General features: G+C 28.4%; 1 protein-coding gene and 1 non-coding gene across 6 annotated transcripts in view; one reads left to right on the top strand and one right to left on the bottom strand.

Moving 5' to 3' along the window:
* Positions 1-27460, bottom strand: part of LOC113377986 (rho GTPase-activating protein 7) — a 794747-nt gene that overhangs the window by 644010 nt on the left and 123277 nt on the right. The window lies entirely within an intron of this gene.
* On the top strand, positions 21489-21560 carry Trnap-agg. The gene has a single exon. It is a non-coding gene; the product is annotated as a tRNA-Pro (tRNA).

The raw sequence follows: 27460 nt of genomic DNA, 5'->3' as shown, positions 1-27460 counted from the left end.
CATTGCGGTGTGTAATGGAAATATTGTTCCATATTTTCATTAAAAATTAGCATCGCTACTGCAACGATGTCAGGTTGTCCAGAGCGGGATTCGAACCCGTCCACACGAGTCAGTGAGCTTAATAGTCGTACTATGGAACACACACTTAACACCATATGCTCATTGAATTAAGCCCATTGAATTCAGTACGATTTTTTTTTATATTTATACAATAGATTCATTACAATAGGAATAATTAATGATTTTACAGTTACTAAACCTCAATCATCCATATTCATCTGAGTTACAATTAAATATCTATTAAGAAATATAATCCCGCGATGTCAAATATGATTAATTGCGTGTACATACATTTTATTTGCCTAACGATCTCGATGCATTCTATTTCCTCTGAATAGAGAAGGCAAAAAATAATATCCTGAAGGCATGAAAAAATATTATGATTTAATAATAAATTTGTATTTAATATAGTTGAACTATTTTCCCCCAACTTATTTGCGATTTATTCTTATGACTTGAGATAATATTTTCATACAGGGTAGAACCGGGCTTCCGCTGGTAGGAAAACCATATCTGCAAAACAAGTAAGGATAAGAATTTTTTAACAACCATATTTGAAAGTAGAGGGAAAAGATGTATAATCAAACCATCGTTTTGATTTTCACCACGAGGTTGCTATCTAGAAATAAAAGGCAATGTTTGAAAATTCACATCAAATGTATTTTCTTTCGTTGTTAGTTTCATTGGTTGTGAGCACTGTTGTTTTAGTTAACGAGGCCGCAACATAATTTTTAAGTATAAGTTATATAATTGTTAATTTTAATTAGATTCAAATATTTTTTATATAACCTCAACAAAAGCTTACCCTGGGTGGGGTAAAAAAACCAACTAACATACTATGACAGAGGTGTAAATATAAAAAAATTGCAAATAAAAAGTACATTAAGTTAAAAAGAGCAATTTTTACAAGAGATACAGTTTTGCGTTAAATACAGTATTATCTCTGTAAAAAATGTATCTATGAAATTTATTGCATGGTTTGAAAAATATTAGATTTTGTACAAAAAAAATTAAATTAAATTTTGGACTCTTTTGCCCTTGGCCGTCATGATTTACTCCGCCTATGGGGTAAAAAGGACTAAGTAACAAATAAAAAAAAACAACAAAAAAATAAAAATAGATAGTTGTTTTTGTTTGATATTATTATTTTTTTGTTATATTGATTTGGTTTTCACAATTTGATTGCTCAAGTCAAATTGGACCTTTGTGCCCCGCCCTACCCTATTTACTAGCCATCAGAACTCACATGACCCTTGTGCTGACTTTTTTAATAACGTGATTTTATAAATGACAACCTTAAGGTTGTTTTATCTCTATGTGACGCATTTATTATTACAATTTCAGTGATAATGATAATTTTTTTTTTTGCAAAATCTGATATGAAATTTCTACCTAAAAACATATGCCTATCTATATTATAATATATTATAGTATAACCCGATAATCTTTCTTCTGCTAGATATCAGGCTGGATCCAAGATTGAAATTGCATAGTCCTAACCACTAATCCATAGGAAAACTCCGATTTACAAAATTTACCATAAATAAACTTTCATTCTTAGCTTATTTATAAATAATTGCCTATATCTAAAAATCAATCCTTGAAAATCAATGAACATAATGCAGAACTTTAATTTCAACAGTATTACAAAGAAACAAAAACAGGGTTCAATATTATATCATAATTTGTCTTCTTCTTTCATTTTAAATCAATCATCCTTTGACGCCAAGTGTACATATCCAATATGTTGTTAAATTTATGGATTCTTGTCACTAATAACAATAATAAATTTATCACAGCCTCCAGGAAAAATTCTAAAATGATTATACAGCCGAGAGGCTGTTATTTGTTTTTGTATTTTATAACTCTCATGATAATGTGGAGGCTGGATATAAATTTGGAGTAAATAATTAAAAATGAATATTTATATTATATAATATTAAAAATATAATGTAAATGCTTCAGCTTATTATTATTCATCATTGAAAAGTAACTATCTTTGAAAGGATATGAAATTAACGATTTATCTCTCAAGAATATTAATTATATATAGATGATATGAACACCATAAAAGTTTTCGGCACAACTTTAAGACTTTTTCCTTCAGTTCCTAATTTCATAAATTTTGAAGTATATCTATGCTATTTTGATCTTGCATAACCCATATAACCTCTATAAAAGTTTACATGTGGGTGGGGTATAAAAGGCCATCTGAGCCTTTACCCTGGCAAAGGTAAACAATAAAAAATTGTAAATAGAAATGTATAGTATGTTAAAAAAAATCATTTTTATTAGAAGATAAGATAAAATAATAGTTATTCCAACTCTGCTGATGATTTTGACGAAATACCAGAATCAAGGTTATTATACAGATAAATGTATCCATAAAATGTATATTTTACAAAGTTTTTTAATAAATAATGTAGCTATTTCGTGAATTCCCTTTAAAATCAAAATTGGACATTGGACCTTGTTTGCCCCTGAACCTCCCAATTTACCCCGCCTATGCGGTAAAAAAACAGATTACAAATTTTTGAAAAACAGCAAAAAATAAAAACATTTCTACAATGATAAATTAGCTGGAAGATCATCTAAACATACTCAGATAGTTGTTTATTTGATATGTGTTGTTTGTTGTGAATAATTGGTTTGGTTTTCGCTATATAATGCTCAAAGTCACAATGGAACTTTGTGCCCCGCATTACCCTATGAAAAACTAATGCAACTTGCTTCAAGAAAAAATTCTATTTCCACCTAGTTACATACTATTTACTACACAATTTAACAACCTTAATAAAACTTATTAAAATATCAAAATATCCTGTACAAAAATTATTTGGGTTCTATAAGGTTTGCTGTACTAGCCTCAAGTATAACTGTCGTTGTACAATAACTCAATAAATTTTTTCTGCATTTTTGCAAAACTCGAATGTACACAAGTAAACACATATTTCGACATAAGTCTATTATTAACTTCCCGTAGGGTAAGTTATAGTATCGCAAAAAATCGAAAATGAAATTTTTTATATCTTTACGTTTCAGAGGTTTCTTAACATTTTGGCATACCTTAGAAAAAATGGATGTATGTGTGTGTGTGTGTGTGTGTATGTGTGGTGTGTGTGTGTGTGTGTGTGTATGTATGTATGTATGTACGTGTGTGTATGTATGTGCGGATACAAATTTTCGTCGGACGATTTCGGGAACACGGATCAAACCGATTTGAATAATTCAAAAAACATTCGATTCGTATTGATAAGGAGACGTGGCTGATTAGTTTTTGGCGAAGGCAGGTCCAGCCGTTCCAAAGATACGGGCAAAAGTGCCGAAAACGGTAACTCAGTTTTTAAGAGAACGGAGCGTCCGATTTAATAATTCAAAAAATATTTGACTTGTATTGACAAGATGAAGAATTGATCAAATTTTCATGAGGGCAGGTCTAGCGGTTTCGAAGATCTAACGAAAAAAGTAAAAAAAGATGCCATTTGGCGGTCAAAAATGATCATTAGACATATGCACATCAAATTATCAGATATTTTATAGAGATTTTACAATAAGTATAAATTTTGTTGGCATTCCTATGGGTTCCGTACCAATATTTATTCGTTAGACGGCGACGCGGCGCTTACGCGCTTTGACATTTTGTCTCTATGCAGTTAAAGCAGTACGATTGCTTTGAAAAAAGATCTTCCAAAATATGCCAAAATAAAGAAAACATTATTTTTTCCAAAAAAAATTAAAAAAAAAAAAAAAAGATTAGATTTTTTTTTGAAAAAAAATTTTTTTTCAAAAAAAAGTAATTTTTTGTTTAATTTATAGTTTCTCAAAAATCTTATTTTTTCGAAGTAAATTTGTTATAAAAATGTCAATCGTTTTTAAAAAATAATAATTTTTGGTACGGGAAGTTCCAGCAATTTGCCTTAAGGCACGATGCCTTAATTGCCTTAAGACAGAATTCCACTTACAGCTAGTTTTACATTCTACTCGTTGTCCGACATTTTTCTCAAACAAGCAATATTTAATCTGTGTGCTGTATGATTTGTGATCAATTAATATAAATATGTCCGAGATCCGGTCGAACTAGCGTCGAACACCGCGGGCTCTTCATGTTACTTACGATTCTACATGGGCGGACATCGATAATAATGTTATTTTATTAAAAATAAATTTACCACACAAATTATAATATTTAATACATATGACCTACATCCTAATTTAAAAACCCTAAAGATTTATGACTTTTTGAAAAAAGCGTTAACTTCTTTCTTTTATCATAACAATTATAATATTGTGCGTTAATGGTATAGATACAGATATAGAGCTTGTTGTAAGAGTAAAATACCACTGCTAAGCTTAACTTATTTAGCATCAACTTCTAAATTATAAAAATTAATTTAAAACTAGTGGTGCATGGCATTATTCCTTAAGGCAAATTGCTGGGACTTTGCATATAGTAATTAAACATTCACAAAATAAAAAATTATCAATGAGTAATAACAATTAAAATAATTATTATAAAATTGTTGTGTTTTATAGAAATAATATATAAGCCAAAATGCTTATATTTGGGCGACGACCTTCATAACGGAAAACATAATAAACAAACACCGTCGACACAAGCAATATGTTTTTTGAATCACTCTAATCGGTTGCGCCATTCCCTGAAAAATTTGTATTTTTGCAAACGGCGGGACCTGACTTTGTCAAAAACTAATCAGCACGTCTCCCCGTTAATACGAATCGAACGTTATTTGAATCATTGAAATCGGTTGATCAGTGCTTCCGATAACGTGGACAAAAAATGTATTCACTTGCTCATACACATATACAAATATCTATTTTTTCCTGGATATGCCAAAATGCTCAGAAACTTCTGAAACGTAAAGATACGCAAAAATTTCCATTTTCGATTTTTTGCGATTACTCTAACTTATCTTACGGAAAATTTTAAATAATTAAAATGTATTAAATCTAAAAACTGTTACTTTTGGAACCCCTTGTAATTGTTGTACTAAATAAAAAAATACTGATTCAGTTGGTCTATAAGTTGGATAAGGATATTATTATAGAAAATTTATTTAAAATGAAACTATACGTTCAGTAAATCAAAACATATTATTGTATTTTTATGAAGTTTAAAAATATTTAATATACATACTGCATTTTTTATCTATTATTGTATTTTTAATTTTTCTTTCAACATAACCCAACAAATTTTTGGAAAAATATCTAATAATTATATAAGGATGATACCACTTCAAATAATTTTTATTTATGAAAATTAATAAATGAAATTAATTAAAAATATAAAATCGTCTTCAAATGCAACTAATGGACCGAATCTGCCGCACAACAAACCAATGTTAAGGCAAAGCCATGTTACTCTTCAACTTGCATACATTATGCTACTGAATCATACTGAGTACTGTCAAAATGTCATGTATTTACTGTGCATTCAGGCGTTTTACACATAAACTGCAAAGTCACTTGTATGTTATGAAGCTGTGTCAGAAAAACCCTGTTATCTAAGATCGTTTTTTCAACATTTGTGCGGTTTCTAGGTTTCTATCTGGCAACCTGAGAAAAACGCCTGACTGCACAGCAACCATATGGCTTTTGACAATATTTAGAACGAATTAGTATAGAAAGTTCTACATAACATAGCCTTACCATAATCTTGGTCTGTTACAGGGCAGAATCGGTCCATAAGTAAATTTTTGTATGCCAAAGATTTTTCACGTGTAAGATTTTCGTAAAAAATCGAAATTTAAAACGCTTTTCATATCAAAATAATATTATATAGCTTTGTCTGTAAAAACTTATATATTTTTAGTATAAATATTTTAATAAAACTTTACAAAAAAAACATCTTAATTTTTCTACGCCAATGTAGTAGAATACTGGTATGCAGATTCCATATGATATACAAGCGGTGCAATACTTGTACAATTTATTATATTACACTAATGAATATTACTTTTCCCATATCTAAAATAATTAAAACTGTAAATTTCAGTTATATTTATTTACAATCTTTGTTAATTCAATAAATAAAATATCTTGATACTGAAATGTAAGCCGACAAAATTGTGAAATTTAATGTACAAAAAAATAAGTTATAATTAAAGACAAGTTTTGATCACATTTTAAAGTTATGTAAATTATTTAAAGAAAGAGAATCAATTTAGCGTAAGCTAATCTTAGTCGTTAAAAATCGTTTAAATAAATATTCAATAAAATATTAACATAATTTCATATAGTAATATTGCAAACTGATATCAATATTTCATAATAAGATAATAATTACTTTTATGTTAAATATTAGGTCAATTAAAAAAAATAGTTCAACCTACAAAAGTACCAGGATCATATCTATTATTCCCCACCCCACTTATTTGCGATTTTTTCTTATGACTTGAGAGATAATATTTCATACAGGGTAGAACCGGGCTTCCGCTGGTAGGAAAACCAATATCTGCAAAACAAGTAAGGATAAGAATTTTTTAACAACAATATTTGAAAGTAGAGGGAAAAGATGTATAATCAACCATCGTTTGATTTCACGAGGTTGCTATCTAGAAATAAAAGGCAATGTTTGAAAACTCACATCAAATGTATTTTCTTTCGTTGTTATTTTCATTGGTTGTGAGCACTGTTGTTTAGTTAACGAGGCCGCAACATAATTTTAGTATAAGTTATATAATTGTTAATTTTAAGTTAGATTCAAATATTTTTTATAACCTCAACAAAAGCTTACCCTGGGTGGGGTAAAAAGGACCAACTAAAAATTTACTATGACAGAGGTGTAAAATATAAAAAAATTGCAAATAAAAAAGTACATTAAGTTAAAAAGAGCAATTTACAAGAGATACAGTTTTGGGTTAATACAGTATTATCTCTGTAAAAAATGTATCTATGAAATTTATTGCATTGTTTGAAAAATATTAAGATTTTGTAAAAAAAAAATAAAATTAAATTTTGGACCTTTTTGCCCTTGGCCGTCATGATTTACTCCGCCTATGGGGTAAAAAGGACTAAGTAACAAATAACTAGCTGTAAGTGGAATTCTGTCTTAAGGCAATTAAGGCATCGTGCCTTAAGGCAAATTGCTGAAACTTCCCGTACCAAAAATTATTATTTTTTTAAAAACGATTGACATTTTTAAAACAAATTTACTTCGAAAAAATAAGATTTTTGAGAAACTATAAATTAAACAAAAAATTACTTTTTTTTGAAAAAAAAAATTTTTTTCAAAAAAAAATCTATTTTTTTTTTTTTTTTTAATTTTTTTTTTAATTTTTTTTTTTTGGAAAAAATAATGTTTTTCTTCTTTATTTTGGCATATTTTGGAAGATCTTTTTTCAAAGCAATCGTACTGCTTTAACTGCATAGAGACAAAATGTCAAAGCGCGTAAGCGGCGCGCCGCCGTCTAACGAATAAATATTGGTACGGAACCCATAGGAATGCAAACAAAATTTATACTTATTATTAAAATCTCTATAAAATATCTGATGATTTGATGTGCATATGTCTAATGATCATTTTTGACCGCCAAATGGCATTTTTTTTTACTTTTTTCGTTAGATCTCCGAAACCGCTAGACCTGCCCTCATGAAAATTTGATCAATTCTTCATCTTGTCAATACAAGTCAAATGTTTTTTGAATTATTAAAATCGGACGCTCCGTTCTCTTAAAAACTGAGTTACCGTTTTCGGCACTTTTTGCCCCGTATCTTTGGAACGGCTGGACCTGCCTTCGCCAAAAACTAATCAGCACGTCTCCTTATCAATACGAATCGAATGTTTTTTGAATTATTCAAATCGGTTGATCCGTGTTCCCGAAATCGTCGACGAAAATTTGTATCCGCACATACATACACACACGTACATACATACATATATACACACACACACACACACATACACACACACACACACTCACACACACATACATCCATTTTTTCTAAGGTATGCCAAAATGTTCAGAAACGTCTGAAACGTAAAGATATATAAAAATTTTCATTTTCGATTTTTTTGCGATTACTATAACTTACCCTACGGGAAGTTAAAAAAAACAACAAAAAAAATAAAAATAGATAGTTGTTTGTTTGATATGTATTATTTTTTTTTTGTTATATTTGATTTGGTTTTCACAATTTGATTGCTCAAAGTCAAATTGGACCTTTGTGCCCCGCCCTACCCTATTTACTAGCCATCAGAACTCAACATGACCTTTGTGCTGACTTTTTTAATAACGTGATTTTATAAATGACAACCTTAATGGTTGTTTTATCTCTATGTGACGAATTTATTATTACAATTTCAGTGATAATGATAATTTTTTTTTTGCAAAAATGGCTGATATGGAATTTCTACCTAAAAACATATGCCTATCTATATTTATAATTATAAGTATAACCCGATATCTTTTCTTGGTCTGTTACAGGGCAGAATCGGTCCATAAGTAAATTTTTGTATGCCAAAGATTTTTCACGTGTAAGATTTTCGTAAAAAATCGAAATTTAAAACGCTTTTCATATCAAAATAATATTATATAGCTTTGTCTGTAAAAACTTATATTTTTTAGTATAAATATTTTATAAAACTTTACAAAAAAAACAAAAAAAACATCTTAATTCCATATGATATACAAGCGGTGCAATACTTGTACAATTTATTATATTACACTAATGAATATTACTTTTCCCATATCTAAAATAATTAAAACTGTAAATTTCAGTTATATTTATTTACAATCTTTGTTAATTCAATAAATAAATATCTTGATACTGAAATGTAAGCCGACAAAATTGTGAATTTAATGTACAAAAAAATAAGTTATAATTAAGGACAAGTTTTGATCACATTTTAAAGTTATGTAAATTATTTAAAGAAAGAGAATCAATTTAGCGTAAGCTAATCTTAGTCGTTAAAAATCGTTTAAATAAATATTCAATAAAATATTAACATAATTTCATATAGTAATATTGCAAACTGATATCAATATTTCATAATAAGATAATAATTACTTTTATGTTAAATATTAGGTCAATTAAAAAAAATAGTTCAACCTACAATACCAGGATTTCCGTGTTAAGTAGTTTTTAATTAGAAACTAATTTTTTCATTCATTGGTTTGAACAATAATATTAAAGATGCAACCGCAGCAGCAGCCAAAAAATGTAATCAATAATACAAAAAAACGATAAACATTTATTATATTAATTATTTTCATTAGATTTGCTTTAGCCATTGATTGATTAAACAAGTGCCAGAATTTATGTGTATGGTTTAAAAAAAATTGTTGTTTTCAAGTAAAAACAAATTCTTCTTTGCACAATTTACCAAAAAGATGTGACAAAATCAGTGGCGATCTGTTTAAATTTTGATTTTTGATAAATAAATAAATGCAACTACCAGATATAAAAAACGATTTTCTCTCTACGTTATCATGAGACATTTTCTGATGCTCGTGAATTTATAAATAACCGAAGTTATTGTGCAAGATTAATTAACTTGATATGAAGTATCTACAATAATGATCATTTTCTGTCTGACAATGTCAATTTGTTTTATTTGTCATAAATAGCATATGAGATAGTTGAAGCAAACAAATATCATACTAATGATTATTTTGTAGTGCGTAAGTAATTAATTACCTCAGTTTCCAAGAGAAAATCATATCTTGTTTAATTGCGTTGTTGATAATGAGAAAATAAAGTCGTGTCGCTTAAGACTGGATCTAATTGATGGATTGGAGTATTTTTCTGTGCACTTTTAATTTAAAAAACAACAAAATAGATAATATCACTTGTTTGTAATGATATTACCCTTGAATCAAACATGAAGAAAAAAATATGAAAACGCAGAACATACAGTGCATGAAAAAAACTATTTCTTCTTATTTTTCAACAGCTTACCAGTTCTATGAGTTATTGTGATAAACCTTCTCCTTAACAAAGTTGCTTTTTGAAAAACAACCCAATGTTTGATCTATCTACATTTGATATATTTTTTATTATACATTTTCTGTAACACTACTGATAAAATTAGTAGCTATGCTGGTCTATTTTCATCTATAGCTTGGTAACATATTTAGTCAAGTTAGCGTGAAATCTCATCTTAGATAGACGAGATGGATATCGAACTTGGAACCCTGTGGTTACAAAGCATGCTAAATCAGAGGAAAGGAAGGTTTCTACTTTCATCAGCCGTGAAAAAAAACTGTTCAATCTATAACCTATCTGCTTACGACTAATAAAAACCAAAATATGTAGGAAAGAAATCCGAACAAATTAATCAAATCTTACTACATAAGCATATTTTACTTAGCAATTATTTTATTGTTATGATTTCGTTATTTAAACAAAATAAATCAATCAAATCAGAATTCTCGATAAAGATTTACATAATTTTGTCAGGAACATAAGAAGTTCAGATAAATTTGATAGTTAACGGAGTGATAATTTTACCTATAAAGTTTTTAATACATTTGTCTGAATTGTTTTTCTTATATACAGTACTATACAGTAGAAATTACCTGAATATAGATTTAAGTACATTAATACTATTATTCACTATTTTACAAGAAATATAGTAAATATAAAATATTTAAAACATACACTGTATTCTAGCAATTTTTCAATTTTAGACCAGGAAAAGTCAATATCGATTATTTACATATCGAGTATAAAGGACCAACTGAACCTTTATATTGGCAAAGGTGTAAGCAAGAAAAAATAGCAAATAAAAAAGTAAATTCTGTTAAAAAAGCAATTTTACAAGAAATAAATTAAATTAATAGTTATTTTAATTCTGCTTGTAAATCTTCCTGAATAAATACCGTATCATGGTTACATCCAGTGTTATCTTTGTCAAAAATTCACAAAATTGTAAATGTCAACGAATGAAATTTATATTTTGCATTGGATAAATAACGTAGCTATTATTTTGTAAAAACCCTTTAAAATTGAAATAAAACATTGGATCTGTTTGCCCCCTGACCATCTATAGGGAAAAAAGGACCAGGACACAAATTTTTGAAAAACAGCAATAAAACATTTCTAGAATGATGAATTTGCTGGGAATTTTACTAAACATAGTCATATAGTTGTTTGATATGTGTTATTTATTATGAAATAATTGTTTAGGTTTCTACAATATAATTGCTCAAAGTCACATTGAACCTTTGTGCCCCGCCCTACCTTACATAAACAAATCATGAATAAATATTTTTCTCATTCATTTAGTATTTTACAGCGACCAGACCAACAATTAAATTCTATAGGTTGTAACTAAGAATTGCAACAACATTTCTCATGTGAAAATATATAAATAAATGAATAAGTAAAGAGTACATAAACAAATTAATAATTTAGCCACTGAAGACATAAAATATTCAAGTATTAAAAAAAGTATTGGTCGCTGAGCTTGGTGTCTTGATCATTACAGACTTGAAATTGAATTGAACATTGTATAAACCCATGACACTGCCTCACGACAAAGTAAAATTTTTTTCAATCTTTTATTTCCATACATTTATTAAAATTGATTTACAATCATTTAATTCCATCAGCAAACATGAATGTCCATGGCTCCCATTTGCAAAAGCGTCATTGCTAATAATCGCTGAGCTTTCGTTGCATAATTTTTGCATAATGACGTGAAATACTCCTCGTGGCAAATAAAAGCAAAGTGACTCCGATGTTAATCTGATATGATAGCAATGAGAATATCAAATTCCATTAGCGAAACACGATATTGCTCAGTTCATCGCATTCCGGAGCTGCAACATCTTCGCAATTAAAAACTCTTTTCTTTGTTGCAACTTAATGGGATTCTGAACTTAAATTTTTTAACTTCCCGAAGGAGAACCTTAAGTATTTGCTAGTAAACCCGATTTTATGTTACCATGACGCTCCAAATCATTGCTTATCGTTTGACACAAAATTTGTAAAAATTATGTAAGAATGTGTATGCATAATTTGCTTTTTGTCGACTAATAATAAAAATGATGCAGCAAGCAAAAGGCAAATGTTTTGAACTAAAATGTGTTAGCTACAGGGAAACAATGAAAACGTAAACTGATCTATAAAGCTTTTAAAAAGATATGGTTTTTCTCACATATGGTTTTGTTCCACGTATTTTTATTGACTTCCCGAAGGGTAAGTTATAGTAATGGGCCGAAAATTGAAAATTAAACTTTTTGCATATCTTCACGTTTCAGAGGTTCCTGAATTTTGGCATACTTCAAAAAAAATGGATGTGTGTGATTTGTGTGTCCGCAATTTTTCGTCCACGTTTACGGCAGCACGGATCAACCGATTTGAATGGTTCAAAAAACAATCAATTTGTAATGATTGTGAGATGTGCTGGTTAGTTTTTGGCAAAGGCAAGTCCACCCGTTACGGAGATACGGAGAAAAGAGTGCAGAAAATAGAAATCGAGTTTTTGACAGAACGGAGTATCCAATTTGAATTTGAATTTGAAAAACATTCAATTTGTAATGATTAGGAGGAGTGGTGATTAGTTTTTGGCAAAAACAGGTCGAGCCATTTCGAAGATACAGAACTAAATGTGCAAAAAATTGCAGTTTTTGAGAGAACTAAGTATCCGATTTGAATGATTCAAAAAAAATCTGCTTTTGTTGACAAAACAATTAGTTTTGGAAAAAAAATATTTCAATTATTTTTTTTTGTATATTGAAAATAATTCATATTTTAATTTTAATTCTGGCTAAAGTTCTCAAGTTCACTTATATACTTTAAACAAATAATGTTAACTTTGTAATTCAGTTTATATATTTCTTATAAGTATTAGACAATGTTACAGTATTTATAATAATTTATTTGAAAACACTTAGTATTCCTCGAACATTTCGTTACGGAAAATTCCAGCAATTTGCCTTAAGGCACGTTGTCATACATCACTAGTTTAAGTTAGATTGAATAGTTTTTTTTATATACCCTTTATAAAAACTTATACGTGGGGGGACCAACTGAACATTTACCCTAACAAATTTGTAAACAATAAAAATAGTAAATAAATAAGTAAATTAAGTTAAAACAGCAATTTTCCAAGGCATAAGTTACATAAATACTTATTTTAAGTATGCTAATTATTATTTCTGACAAAATACTAGATCAAGGTTGTATACAGTGTTATCTCTGTAAGAAATGTGCTCACGAAGTTTATATTTTGCATTAGTTGAATAATGTAGCTAAACAATAAAAATAAATATTTAACCTTACATGGTAATACTAAGTTTGCCGGCTCAGCTAGTATATATATATATATATATATATATATATATATGCAAAGCGACTCTAAAAATACAAAAGTATTGCGCTTGATTCCCTTTCAAGACGTTCAGAAGAATATGGTAGAAAGCAGAAGAGAAACAAATGAAGGTCAGAAGTCGAATTCAAAGCGCAATACCTTAATTATATTCGAATATTTATTTTCATTATATAGTGCTTAATGCTTTCTGTGCTCTGCATACGCGAGGTGATACTGATTTACAATAACGCCATCTGCAGAAAAACAATTCCTATAGAAATTTTTATTATAGTACAGTAATGGTTGGGGGTTGGGATCATAGATAAGGCAATTAACGCTGAAGTAGGCGGGATTAGCTCACAGGTTCTGAGTTCGAATCTCCGGCAAGAAATTGAAACTAGCTGTAAGTGGAATTCTGTCTTAAGGCAATTAAGACATCGTGCCTTGAGGCAAATTGCTGGAACTTCCCGTACCAAATATTATTATTTTTTCAAAAACGATTAACATTTTTGAAAAAATTTTACTTCGAAAAAATTAGATTTTTGACAAACTAGGAATTTGACAAAAAATTACTTTTTTGAAAAAAAAAAATTTTATTTTGACATATTTTGGAAATTCTGAACTTTTTTTCAAAGCAATCGTACTGCTTTAACTGCATAGAGACGAAATACCCAAGCGCGTAACCGCCGCGTGGCCGTCTAATGGATAAGCATTGGTACGGAACCCATAGGAATGCAAACATAATTTATACTTATTGTTAAAATCTCTATAAAATATCTGATAATTTGATGTGCATATGTCTAATGATCATTTTTGACCGCTAAATGGCTCATTTTTTTACTTTTTCCTCCATATCTCCATAGTCGTTGGACCTGCCTTTCCAAAAATTTTAACAGTTCTTCATTTAGTAAATATAAATAAAATGTTATCAAAATGAATTATTCAAATCGGACGCTACGTTCTCTTAAAAACTAAGTTACCGTTTTCGGCACTTTTTGCCCCGTATCTTCGGAACGGCTAGACCTGCCTTCGCCAAAAACTAATCAGCACGTCTCCTTATCAATACGAATCGAATGTTTTTTGAATTATTCAAATCGGTTGATCCGTGTTCCCGAAATCGTCGACGAAAATTTGTATCCGCACATACATACATACACGCGCACACACACGCATACATCCATTTTTTCTAAGGTATGCCAAAATGTTCAGAAGGTTTTGAAACGTAAAGATATATAAAAATTTTCATTTTCGATTTTTTTGCGATTACTATAACTTGCCCTACGGGAAGTTAAAAAATATTAAGTAGTTAATTTGGAATTATAATAGAATTATGAATTATAATAAAAAATATGTATGTAAAATAATCAGAATGTATAAAAATTAGAGAATTAGAATTAAAATGAATTGAAGTAAAGTGTTTAGAAGTTGAAATAAGAAGTATATAGTAAAAGAAGTAAGAAGTGTTTAGAAGAAGAAATGAGAAGATAGTAAAGAAGAAGAAAGAAGAATATAAGTTAAGAAGTATAGAAAGAATAGGGTTATATGAAGAAAAAGATAGTATGAAATTGAAGATTGTATAGGTTATATGATTGCATATAATTGATGTAGGTGGCTAAATGCTCGAGTAAGCGAGGCCAACAAAAAAACTAGTGGGGCGCATGGCATCGTGCAAATTGCTGGAACTTCCCGTACCAAAAATTATTTTTTTTTAAAAAGCTTAACATTTTTGAAAAAAATTTACTATGAAATATTAGATTTTCGAGAAACTATAAATTTTTGACAAAAATGTACTTTTTTTTGAAAAAAAGACTTTTTGAAGAAAAGTGTATTTTGAAATATTTTGGAAATTCTGAATTTTTTTTCAAAGAAATCGTACTGCTTTCACTGCATAGAGACGAAATATCGAAGCGCGTAAGCGCCGCGCCGCCGTCTAACGGATAAGCATTGCTACGGAACTCATAGGAATGTAAACAAAATTTATACTTATTGTTAAAATCTCTATAAAATATCTGATAATTTGATGTGCGTATGTCTAATGATCATTTTTGACCTCCAGACCTGCCTTCATGAAAATTGGACGCTCCGTTCTCTTAAAAACTGAGTTACCGTTTTTGGCACTTTTTGCCCCATACCATCGGAATGGCTAGACCTGCCTTCGCCAAAAACTAATCAGCACATCTCCTTATCTATACGAATCGAATGTTTTTTTAATTATTCAAATCGCTTCATCCGTGTTCCCGAAATCGTCGACAAAAATTTGTATCCGCACACACATACACACACGCACACACACATACATCCATAGACACATTTTTGATGAAGATAACACTGAATTATAAACTTTATCTAGCATTTCGTCAAAAATTCTCATCAGCAGAGTAAGATAATTATTTATTCAATTTATCTCTTGCTAAATTGCTTCTCTTAACTAAATTTACTGTTTTGTTTATTATTTTTTTTATTTTACACCATTACCAGGGTAAAAGTTCAGTTGGTCTTTTTTACACCACCCACGTGTAAACTTTTATAGAGGATATACAAAAAAAACTGTTGAATCTAATTCAAAATCAACAATAAATGTTATAAAACAATTATACAATGCATCCTTAAAAATTATATTAAGGTCTCGTAAACTAAATAACAGTGCTCACAACCAAAAAACCAACTAAATATTGCGGTTTATCTCCCGATAGCAACGTCGTAATGATCAAGGTGACGGCTGGTTATACATGTTTTTCCTTCTACTTTCAAATATTGTTGTTGAAAAATTCTTAACTTTGCTTGTTTTTAAGATATCTGAGGTGGACCTATTTACCCACGGACCTTTAAGTCCCGCTCTACCCTATATATAAATATATAATCATTATGCTTGTAAGGTATATTGCATAAATCCCTTACCACGCATAAAATCTATCGAAAACCATAACTATTAATCAACAAGCAAATTACAAAAATCTTCGGCGCATTTTTATTAGAAATTTGCATACGCATAATAAATCTTACTAATTTCATAAGCGATGTCGATTAATTATCTTAAGATTTTTTTTCTATAACCGTTCAATGACAAATGATCAATACTGACCACGACAAGTGTTTGGACCATCGATATCGGATTGACTGTTTTATTTTTTGGAAAGCAAAAATGAAATGGAAGAACTATGGGAATCACATTCGTAATATAAGAAAGGTTGTCAAACTTTTATTTTATACATTTGTAATGTTTTTAACTTGCCAAATAACTAGTGGTGTATGGCATCGTGCCTTAAGGCAAATTGCTGGAACTTCCCGTTCCGTAACGACATGTTCGAGGAATATTAAATGTTTTCAAATAGATTTTTATAAATACTGTAACATTGTCGAATATTTATAAGAATTGCAAAGAAACTAAATATATATTAGAACTTTAGTCATAAGTAAAATTAAAATTTTAATTATTTTCGATATACAAAAAAAAATTTTAAAAATTAAAATTTGAAAAAAAAAATTAATTGAAAAAAAATTGAAACAAATTTTAGTCCCCAGAAGCAATTATTTTGTTAAAACAAGCAGAAAGTTCTTAGAATCATTCAAATCGGACGCTTAGTTCTCTCAAAAACTGCAATTGTTTGCACATTTAGCTCTGTATCTTCAAAATGGCTGGACCTGTCTTTGCCAAAAACTAATCACCTCTTCAATCTTTACAAATTGAATGTTTCTAGAACATTCAAATTGGATACTCCGTTCTCTTAAAAACTCGATTTGTATTTTCTGCACTCTTTGCTCTGTATCTCCGTAACGGCTGGACATTTCATTACGCTACGGGAAGTTCCAGCAATTTGCCTTAAGGAACGATGCCACACACTACTAGTTTGTTTTTGATTAGTGTATGTGAAAATTCCACCACATATGTAGGTGTAAATATAAATTAAATCAAATCTACTTTTTTATTAAATGAATTACCGCGACCTTTCGTCTCAGAAACTTTGGAATCTAGAACCGGTTGTCCAGCACTCTTCTGGTGTCTTGTACATAATAATTTCGGATGACAGCCGTATCTTCTCAAATATTCATTTTGATAAGAAAATCAACTTCTTACTTCAAATATACCGATGCAACGCTGTTTCACGCTTTTGATCATTAAATTAAAAATACCATGAGATTGAACATTACCTAAGGGAATAAAATAAATTGTATATAAACATTGTAAGCAGAAGTTTTGATTGTATTCGTGGTAAAAATAAGGAATGTATATAAATACTAATTGTTAATAATATGATAAAGGATCTTGCTTGTTCCCAAAATGTATTCAACATTTTGATTTTCTTTACGTCAACATACTGATAAGCCAATCAAAATTATCGGTAGATATTATAAATTTATATAGGGTATGACGAGGCACTAAGGTCCATCTTGACATTAAGTAATTATACTGTCTAAACCACAAAAACTATTCATCATAAAATATAACAAGTATCGAACACAAAACTATTGTACTACGTTTAGTAAAATTCCCAGTTATTTTATAATTATGGAAATATGTTTCTTATTTTTCTAAAATTTGTCATCTGTCCCTTTTTATCCCACGGGCGGGGTAAAATGAAGCAATGAGGGTGCAAACAGATCCTATGTCCTATTTTTAATTTTAAAAGTATTTTACGAAATAATAGCTGCAATATTCAACCAATGCAAGATATAAATTTCATGAGAACATTTTTTATAACTATAATACCGTACATAACACCTTGATCTAGTAGAGTTGGAATAACTATTAATTAATTTATTTCTTGTAAAATTTTACTTGCTATTTTTATATTTACTATTTTTTATTCTTTACGCCTTTTCCAGGGTGAAACTTCAGTTGATCCTTTTTTCCCCGTCCACATGTAAACTATTATAGAGTTTATAAAAAAACACCTGTTAAATCTAACTCAAAATTAACAATACATATTATAAAACAAATAAACAACACATACTTAAAAAATATATGATGGTCTCGTAAACTAAACAACAGTGCTTATAACCAAAAAATAACACAAAAAAATACTTTTGTTATGGATTTTCAAACATTGCTATTTATCTCCTGACTGAACAATGCTTGATTTGAGGCTGGCTGATTACTCATATTTTTATAATATTTGAACACATTTTTTTTATAAACATAAACATAAAATAAGAAAGCTAAAATAATGTAGATAAAATTAATTAAATATATTGAAGTAGATAAATTTCTATTGCTTATTATATTTTGAGAGATTAGTAGGTATTTCTCAAAGTTAAAATGTTTTTAGGTCTTTATAAATTTGCTACATTATAAGACAAATTTAAATAACTATATGTAATAAGAGTAAAGTAGTATAAAAATTTATAATTGATATTATGTAAATATAATTAAAACACTTGTGTCGAATAAATTTGGTTTCAAAACATCAACCACGCACTAATAATGCAGCAATAGTGAAATATATAAAAAAGACATATTGATCATTTAATTATTATTATTTATTATTTGTATTTAGTTATTTAATTATTTTTCTGAGATTTATTTAATGCTTAACCAAATTAATCTAAGAGAGTCCATTAATCACGTGAGCGAGTTTTTAAGGACGCCCCCTAAGTATGTTTAGTGTACCAATACTGTTAAATTAAAAAAAAATATTTTAAAAAAGATAATACAATTGATATTATGAATATAATACATGTACTTATGACTTATATGTGTACATAAACATACATACTTGTATATAATGAATAATACCATGTGTGACGAGTACAAAAGGCACAACTATGTGTCACTAAACTTGTCAATTTTCATTTGATGCAACTGCCTTGAAGATTATAAATATATGTACTCAATTACAAGATTCGTCTGTCTGTACGATGATTAAATCAGATACTAGAAATATATGAATTCATATTAATTTTAATACGGGCATTATTCTATTACCGAAAGCAATACGACATGTTTTATCCATTAAACTTATCGGCGATTCAATGATTAATGGTAAAACTTATAGTGCTAAGTAGTTTATATGTCGGATGATAGAGCTTTTGGATTTATAATACAATGTAATTGTCAGAGATTTATTTACTGCTCCAAAGGTATCGAACTCAATCCTTAATGAGATATAAATTGATATAATACGCATTAAATTCATAATTGATTGGATCATACTCCAAATTAAGTAATCCATTAAATGATATTAAGCAAGAGCTTTTAGTGGTTATTCATTCATTCATATAATTACTTGTTTGTTATTTCTAAAACAATATAAATATAGGACAAAATTATTTTGAAGTATGAAAATGTGAATTTTCGAAAATGTCTTGTATGCATTGGAAACCTTCGCCAATATAACAAACATTACAATCATTGCAATCTACTTTAAAAACTGACGTATTGATAAACATTTAATTTTAAAACGGTAAAAGATGAACTAAAATTATTGTCAAAAAAAAAATTAAAAGCTAAGAAAAACGCTTCTTTAAAGAATAAAAAAAAATAATAAAAAAATAATTCACATATATTTATTAAGAACAAGGGAAGAACTATTCAAAATAGAACGAATTATTTGAAAAAGTGCAAGATTTATAAAAATGATTGATATTATTTTATAAATGATATAATCTATTTTTCACCATTCCATTCTTAATATAAATATAAATATTATAAAATAATGTAATAAATAATTATCAAGAATTGAACGTATTAAATCTATATTTTTATTCCAAAAAATCTTATTTATTAAACTGCTCTATAAATTATTTCAATAATTATAAAATTTTTTGAAGAACGATAATGAGAGAACAAATAACTTTTATACATCTACATGACCAAGTTTTTTTATCAGCAATAAATAAAATTAAAATTATTTTTTAATAATTTTTATCTTAAACTAATAAGTTTATTGCCGAAACACAATAGAATGTCGTCATATCTATAATATATGAAAAATTGAACAAGAAATTTAGCCAAAACAGAATACTCTAAAAATTTAAATCAGCTAAAGGAAAATAGACAAACAAAACATCTTAGTATAAAATTTATCAAAACAAAAAGACGTATTATAAAAAATGATTTTTAAATATATTTAACTTCAAATAAATCAATATAGATGGGTGGGTTAGAAGTCATTCCAACAATCAGGAAAAGCATCTAAAACCAAATTTCACGGTGCATTATCAAGAAGAAAATAAGAATCAGAACTTTTAATTAAAGTCTAAAAAGTTTTTAACTAAAATAGTGACTTTAAAAAGAATTGTGGACTATTTGTATAAGAAATGAGAGGCCTAATTGGTAAATTTTATTGGTTTATATACATTAAGAAGACAATATAGAATTTATTTATTAACTTCCCATAGGTAAGCAAAAAAATCGAAAATATTTTTTTTTATATATCTTCACATTTCAGGGCCTTCTAAACATTTGACTGTGAATGACCGATTTGAATTATTCAAAAAGCATTCGATTCCTATTGACTAGGAGACGTGAGTACTAGTTTTTTGAAGATGCCCGTTTTGAGATCGGATTATTTAATTTGAAAGATTAAAAAAAAAACATTTTTCTTGTATTGACAAAATGAAGGACTGATTGAAATTTTGGGAAGACAGGTCCAGCAGTTTCGGATATTAGACATATGACATCAAATTATCAGATATTTTATAGAGATTATAATAATAAGTACAAATTTTGTTTACACTTATATAGGTTCCGTACCGAGATTTATAATGTTTAATCGTTAGACTGCAACGCGCTTTGATATTTCTTTCACTAAAATAATTACACAATTGCTTTGACAAAAAATTTAAATTGTCAAATAAAAATTTAAATTACAAAAAATCTAATTATTCAAAAATAGCCCAACTTTTTCAACAATTTCAAAATTCTCAAAAATTAAATTTTTCCAAAGATTTAAAAAAAATTAAATTTTTAAAAAATTTAAATTGCACTACGGGAAGTTCCGGCAATTTGGCTGAAGACACGATGCCATTTATCACTTTGCAATCAAAATATTGTTAATAAAATTGTTATTGTTAAAACATTTACAGTTTTTAAAAATTTAATTGCACTACGAGAAGTACCAGCAATTTGCCTGAAGACACAATAACATGCATCACTAGTTGACAATAAAAAAAAAGTGAAATCTACTTTTGGAAATAACGCTGCAGTGAGCATGGCTCGTTGGTCTAGGGGTATGATTTCCGCTTAGGGTGCGGGAGGTCCCGGGTTCAAATCCCGGACGAGCCCAATAATATTTTTTATTTTTTTTGAATAAACTAATGGACTTATTATACTATTATTAATTATATCCAATAGTGAATCTTACTTATTTACATGTTTAATATATAGAAACACAGCAAAATGTATATTTCCAATATGACATGAATATATTCCAAAATTGAACTAGCTATCAAAATCGGTAACTGTGTAAGTGTAAATTCATAGTACATATATAACCGTATATGGATATATTCGATAACATAAATCACATTCGAAGAAGAGACTCGTGATATAGCTATACATATATATTATATATGTATAGCTATATTACCTATATACCGGTGTGGAGTTCTCATAAGTTGAGAGTATGTTCACGAAAGTGAAATCACACATGGCCGCGGAAGGCCGTCGCGGGTACGGCATCGCACGCGCCTTTCACTAGGTCATTGGAACACGCGCGGAAGAATCGCGTACGGCGATAACTTTTGGCCTGGAATCGACGCAGGTACAAACAAATGGCTTATGGCTTATGGCTTATGGCTTATCTCGACGTACTGGATTGTATAATAATAATAATGAGTGTTTTCTGCGAAGTCATTTGTTAAGAATTGGAAAAAGTAAAACACTAATAAGAAGAACTCGAGCGTAGCTTATCTCGGAATTTGATTAAACTTGGCATAATAGTAGATTTTATGCCCACACTGACCGAGGTAAAATATTAAAGGATTATGAAAATCAGTAAAAGTAAAACTCTAATGAGGAGAACTCGAGCGTAGCTTGTATCGAATTTTGATTAAACTTGGCATAATGGTAGATTTTATGTCCAAACTGACTGAGGTAAAATATTAAATGCCTATGAAAAGCGGTTTGATTATAAAAATAATTAAATTTTGTATTTTAGCAGCGTGCAGTATATATAGCTTACAACGCTGTCTTGTGAATGTAGCAACTTTGCGTAGTGGTAGCGTTACGGAATGCTGATTTTTGTACCCGCATTTGGGGTTCAAACCAGGCTCAAGTTTCTTATTATTTTCATTCTATATTTATAGACTCGCCCGTAGGTAAGCGGTTAAAAGCGACGGGACTTGTTTCAGAGGTCCCGGGTTCGATACTCACTTCGAGCAGCCTGTTGTCAGGCAACAGTGACAACGATTTTCACTTGAAAATATAAATAGCAATATGTTTCCAAGTGAAAATAGCCCTTGCCCGGCATTGCTGCGCCAATAAAATGTCAGCCCTATTAGATTAATTCTAATAACAAAAATCATCAAATATGGATGGATTAACCATTAGGTTACCATCTAAAAAATACGAATTAAGGAGAAGTTTCAGCCCGACAGCTCATAGGACGTGAGGTTCTGATTGCTGTTAAAAAAATATTCAAAAAACTATATACCCGTCAATACGAATCAAATATTTTTTGAATCATTCTAATCGGATGCCCGAATCTTGCAAAAACCAATGTTCCGCTTTTTGTACTTATTGCTCCGTATCTCCAAAACGGCTTGACCTGTATTTGCCAAAAACTAATCAGCACGTCTTCCTATCAATAGGAATCTAATGTTTTTGAATCATTTAAATCGGTTAATCCGTGCTCCAAAAATCGTGGACAAAAATTGTATCAGCACATACATATATATACACACACACATACACATAAATTTTTTCTAAGGTATGCGAAAATATTCAGAAACTTCTGAAACGCAAAGATATGCAAACATTTCATTTTCGATTTTTGGACGATTACTATAACTTACCCTCCGGGAAGTTAATTAGTTAAAGTTTTCAATTATTTTTATATTTTTTGCTAAATATTTAAAAAAAACAGAGAGAGAAAATGTTAGACAAATTGTATAGTGATAAAAATATTATTAAACCTTATAATATTATAAACTATAGAGTATTATAAACTATAGAATATTATAAATTATAAAATATAGAAAAATATTATAAACTATAGAATATTATATGAATTTATAAAAGAATCTGAATTAGTAATTTAATTTTGATAAACTAGTTAGATAATAATTTAGTTTTGTAAGATATATTGTATATGACTAAATGTGTAAAATGAGGTCAAATAAAAATTAAATAAAGAAATATATATATTTCATAATAAAGTCCCCTTTAACACCTGTAACTATTTATTTCCATATTACTTATGAAACTTAAATCCATATAAAATTAAAGTGGCACCAGAAACATTATAATTTCATTATTTACAACAATGATAGGGATGATAAAATATAATTTATTTGCATATAAAAACTATTTTAAAATTTCAAATAACTTTGAATTGATACTCATTGTAAAAACAAAAAATACATGAAAATAATTGCAGGTTTTATATTAAAAATGCCTGATGGCATTGCAAATACATAGCATTTTGACAGTTTTTACAACAAATTTATATGAAGATTGGACTGAAATATATAGTTGCCTATCTAATAGAGAATTGGACCCGTAATACAAAATAGATGTAAATATTGAATAAATATAAAAAGTTATAAATATTCATTATTAATTAGACCTATTAATTTTGGACAAACGGTTACTAAAAATTACACACAAATTATCTAATGCTACCACTATTTACATCAGGCTCATCACATAACCAGGAAAATGGAAGATACAATTTATTTTTTGCAATTAAATGTAAAAACTTATTTCAGTGTCAATATTATTTTAGATTTAATTGTGCTTATTATACAGTGATTAAATAATGCTTAATTCCTTTATCTCTATAGTGAAAATTCTTAATAATTCTTTAGAATCGCGTGTTTTCAAGCCATGAGTTTGTTTTTGTTATTTGTTTGATCATCTTAAGTAATTAAATCAATTGTTGATAAAATATAAACAAATAAATCTACGAACTACGTACTGTGATGCAGTTATACATTATGCACATCAGAATTCTGCAAGAAAATTGAATCTTTTTTAAAAATTAAAATATTTGGTACTGGAATTTCCTGTAATTTGCCTTGGCGCAATGACACCAGTTTGCATATAATTAATTTTGAATTTTGACATTTATTAGACGACTTCCCGCACATGTCCAAAAACAAATTACCAATAATAAATTTTCAAAAAATATACAGATACTTTAATTAGATTTACAAAAGTAAAACAAAAAAAAAGTGCAAACATTTAAAACCGGCTTTCTGAAAAATATCTGTAAAAGAGTCTTTGTTTTAAGTCCTATCAGTAAAACACTTCCACTTTGAAAAAGGAGGGTAAAAACAGGATCATTGAACATCTACTACAAAATCACAAAAGACGTTTTAAGTCTACTTATGAACACAGGTTAAGTCCTATTTACTTCTGAACACTACTAGAAAGCAACCAAAACGATCAACCCAAACGACCAAAGACTATTTTCTCTTAAAATCTTGAATATATCGCTACTGCTTGATATCAGGTTGTCCGAGGCGTGTATTGAGAATGGAACTTGCTGCTGTAGACCACTAACAAACCACATACAACTTATAACTGCATAAAACCACAGAACATATTTCAATGATTAGGTACTACCGTTGGAGTCGGTTTGTCAAACACACATTTTATTAGTCAAGAGTCGACAAAAAATAATAAAAAAGACATGTTAATTATAATTCTAGGTCATACGTATTAGCTATTATAGTTGAATTGCATTATTCGTTAAAAAAACGGTTTCTGTGAGCAGCATTTAAAGTTGGAATACATTTTGTATCGTGACAACTCAATTATCAACTTGTCCCATACCAGAATACCGATAGTAGTTTGTCGTATTATTTATTTAAGCAAGTAATACATTTGTCATATTTTTTACGAATTTTATGAACGCGCCAAATGTCATGTGACAATGGGCTTGAAACCAAAGACGATCAACACCAGTAATCTCCAAACATACATGACATATATGTAAATATAAATAAATTAAAACAAAAGTTGCTGTAGATAAACACACTAACATATGGCAGTTCATAAGCTGGCTTTTATAGCCAAAATAATTTACATTATGTACACTAATAATTAATATAATTATTTCATATTACTTTATAGTATTTCTCTGAATATTTAATTGTGCGCTATTAACTGTTGGCCATAGATGTTTGATACAATTAGTTGGGCAGGGTTTACATGATCCATAGTAATTTATGCATATATATATATATATACTATATATATATATACTATACTAGCTGACCCAGCAAACGTTTGTTTTTATTCCATCAAAAATATTTTGCGGCTTTGCAGAAGTTCTTATAAAATATACATGATATATTAATAATAATGTTATATTTTTATTATACAAATTTCTTTACATTCGATAATTAATTCCATCGCATCATAGTGTTTTTTTTTATTTTAATTTTATTTATGTCAAATAGTGAAATATATTTTTTAATTAATAAATAAATTAGATTTTAGTCTGAATCAACGCAGTACCATTATCTAAATATATAATTTCTATATAAATATCAGATTTTTTACTTTTACATTTAATTTAAAAATATTGAATGTCAATTTCATAAATCGAAATTTGGTCGAAATTTATTATATGATATAATTTATATCTATAATTTGATTAGCAATATTGCCTATAACATAACTTGGAATAATTAATTCATTTGTTTCTTATTGAAGTCGTTAAAAATTCATTTTTCTATCAAAATTTTGTTTATGATCGATGTTAAGTTCAATACGTCGCTTTTTTATTATGATCTATAATGTTTTAATCAGTACTAAAAATATATTGAATTTATCCATTGTTGCTATTATTCTGAAATACTGCAATTAACTTGATCTAACAAAAAGTGGCAAGAAATTGTTGTATGTGAAATAACCTTTAAATTTTGATCAATCGATCCACATTACACAAATTGTATAGTTGACATAAAATACCTAACTGTCGACAATTTGGGAGTTAAATATTATTTAAAACTTTAAATAATATTATTTGCAAATAATACTTTACATAAAACACTTTTCATAACAGGTGCATAATTATGCATTCCTAAAATTACTTCAAGCACTTTATTAAAAATCTTTTAAATAACTCTTAAAATTGCAGACTGCATCATTGCTTAAAAACAATAAACCAATGTAAACAGTGAATTAATTCGAAAAAGTAAAGAAATTCACATAAGGTCGTCTTTAACCTTAAAATATATGGTTCTCTAAAAACATTTAGTAAAAAACCTTCACAATTATTTTTTCGTATCTTTGTTTTCATGTCTAGCACAAATTTTATCCTAAAAGCATAAAGATGTATCATTTACAATTTTTCCGACCATGAGTATGATGCCTAATTTTCCCTTTATGATAAACATCATAAATTATAAGTAATTCGACAGTCATGAATTGCAGCTGCGTATTCTAATTGTTTTCTCATATAGAACAAAAGTGTTTGTCATTGCTAGCTTATTACTTTCATTACTTTGTTGCAATTGTTCGTTAATTTTACGAGTTAATAAAGCTGATCGAGAGATCCGAATTACTAGATAGATGCATCATTATTATATGTACTCATAAAAGAAATGAAGTAATGCATCAGAATAGGAATGCGCTCTGAACACAAAAAATATAAAGATCATAAATCTACATTGTACTCTATATACAAATTCAAAAAGATACGATGATTTGTGTATATTTTCATATAAATATACCCTGAATAAAAAAAAAATAATTGTCAAAAAATAGAGATATTCTTAATATTTTCTATCAAATGCAAACATTTTGCAAACAAATTAATAAACAACCATTTCCATTAAAATTAATTCAATTGTTCCAATGATGGGGCAAATCTATGGATCAACTCAAGAAACTTTGCCGAGAAAACCAAAGCTTGTAAGCGCGAAAATTTCCATTGAAGTTCTTTATCCATATATTTGCACGTTTAATAAAATTTCATGTTCATTTGTCTGAAAATCTAAAAATGTGAAAAA

Source organism: Ctenocephalides felis, unplaced genomic scaffold, assembly GCF_003426905.1.
Source record: "Ctenocephalides felis isolate EL2017-DRISC unplaced genomic scaffold, ASM342690v1 CF-g0.4_SCAFFOLD_01886, whole genome shotgun sequence".
NCBI classification, from domain to species: Eukaryota; Metazoa; Arthropoda; class Insecta; order Siphonaptera; family Pulicidae; genus Ctenocephalides; species Ctenocephalides felis.
This window is presented reverse-complemented; position numbering and strand designations above follow the sequence as displayed.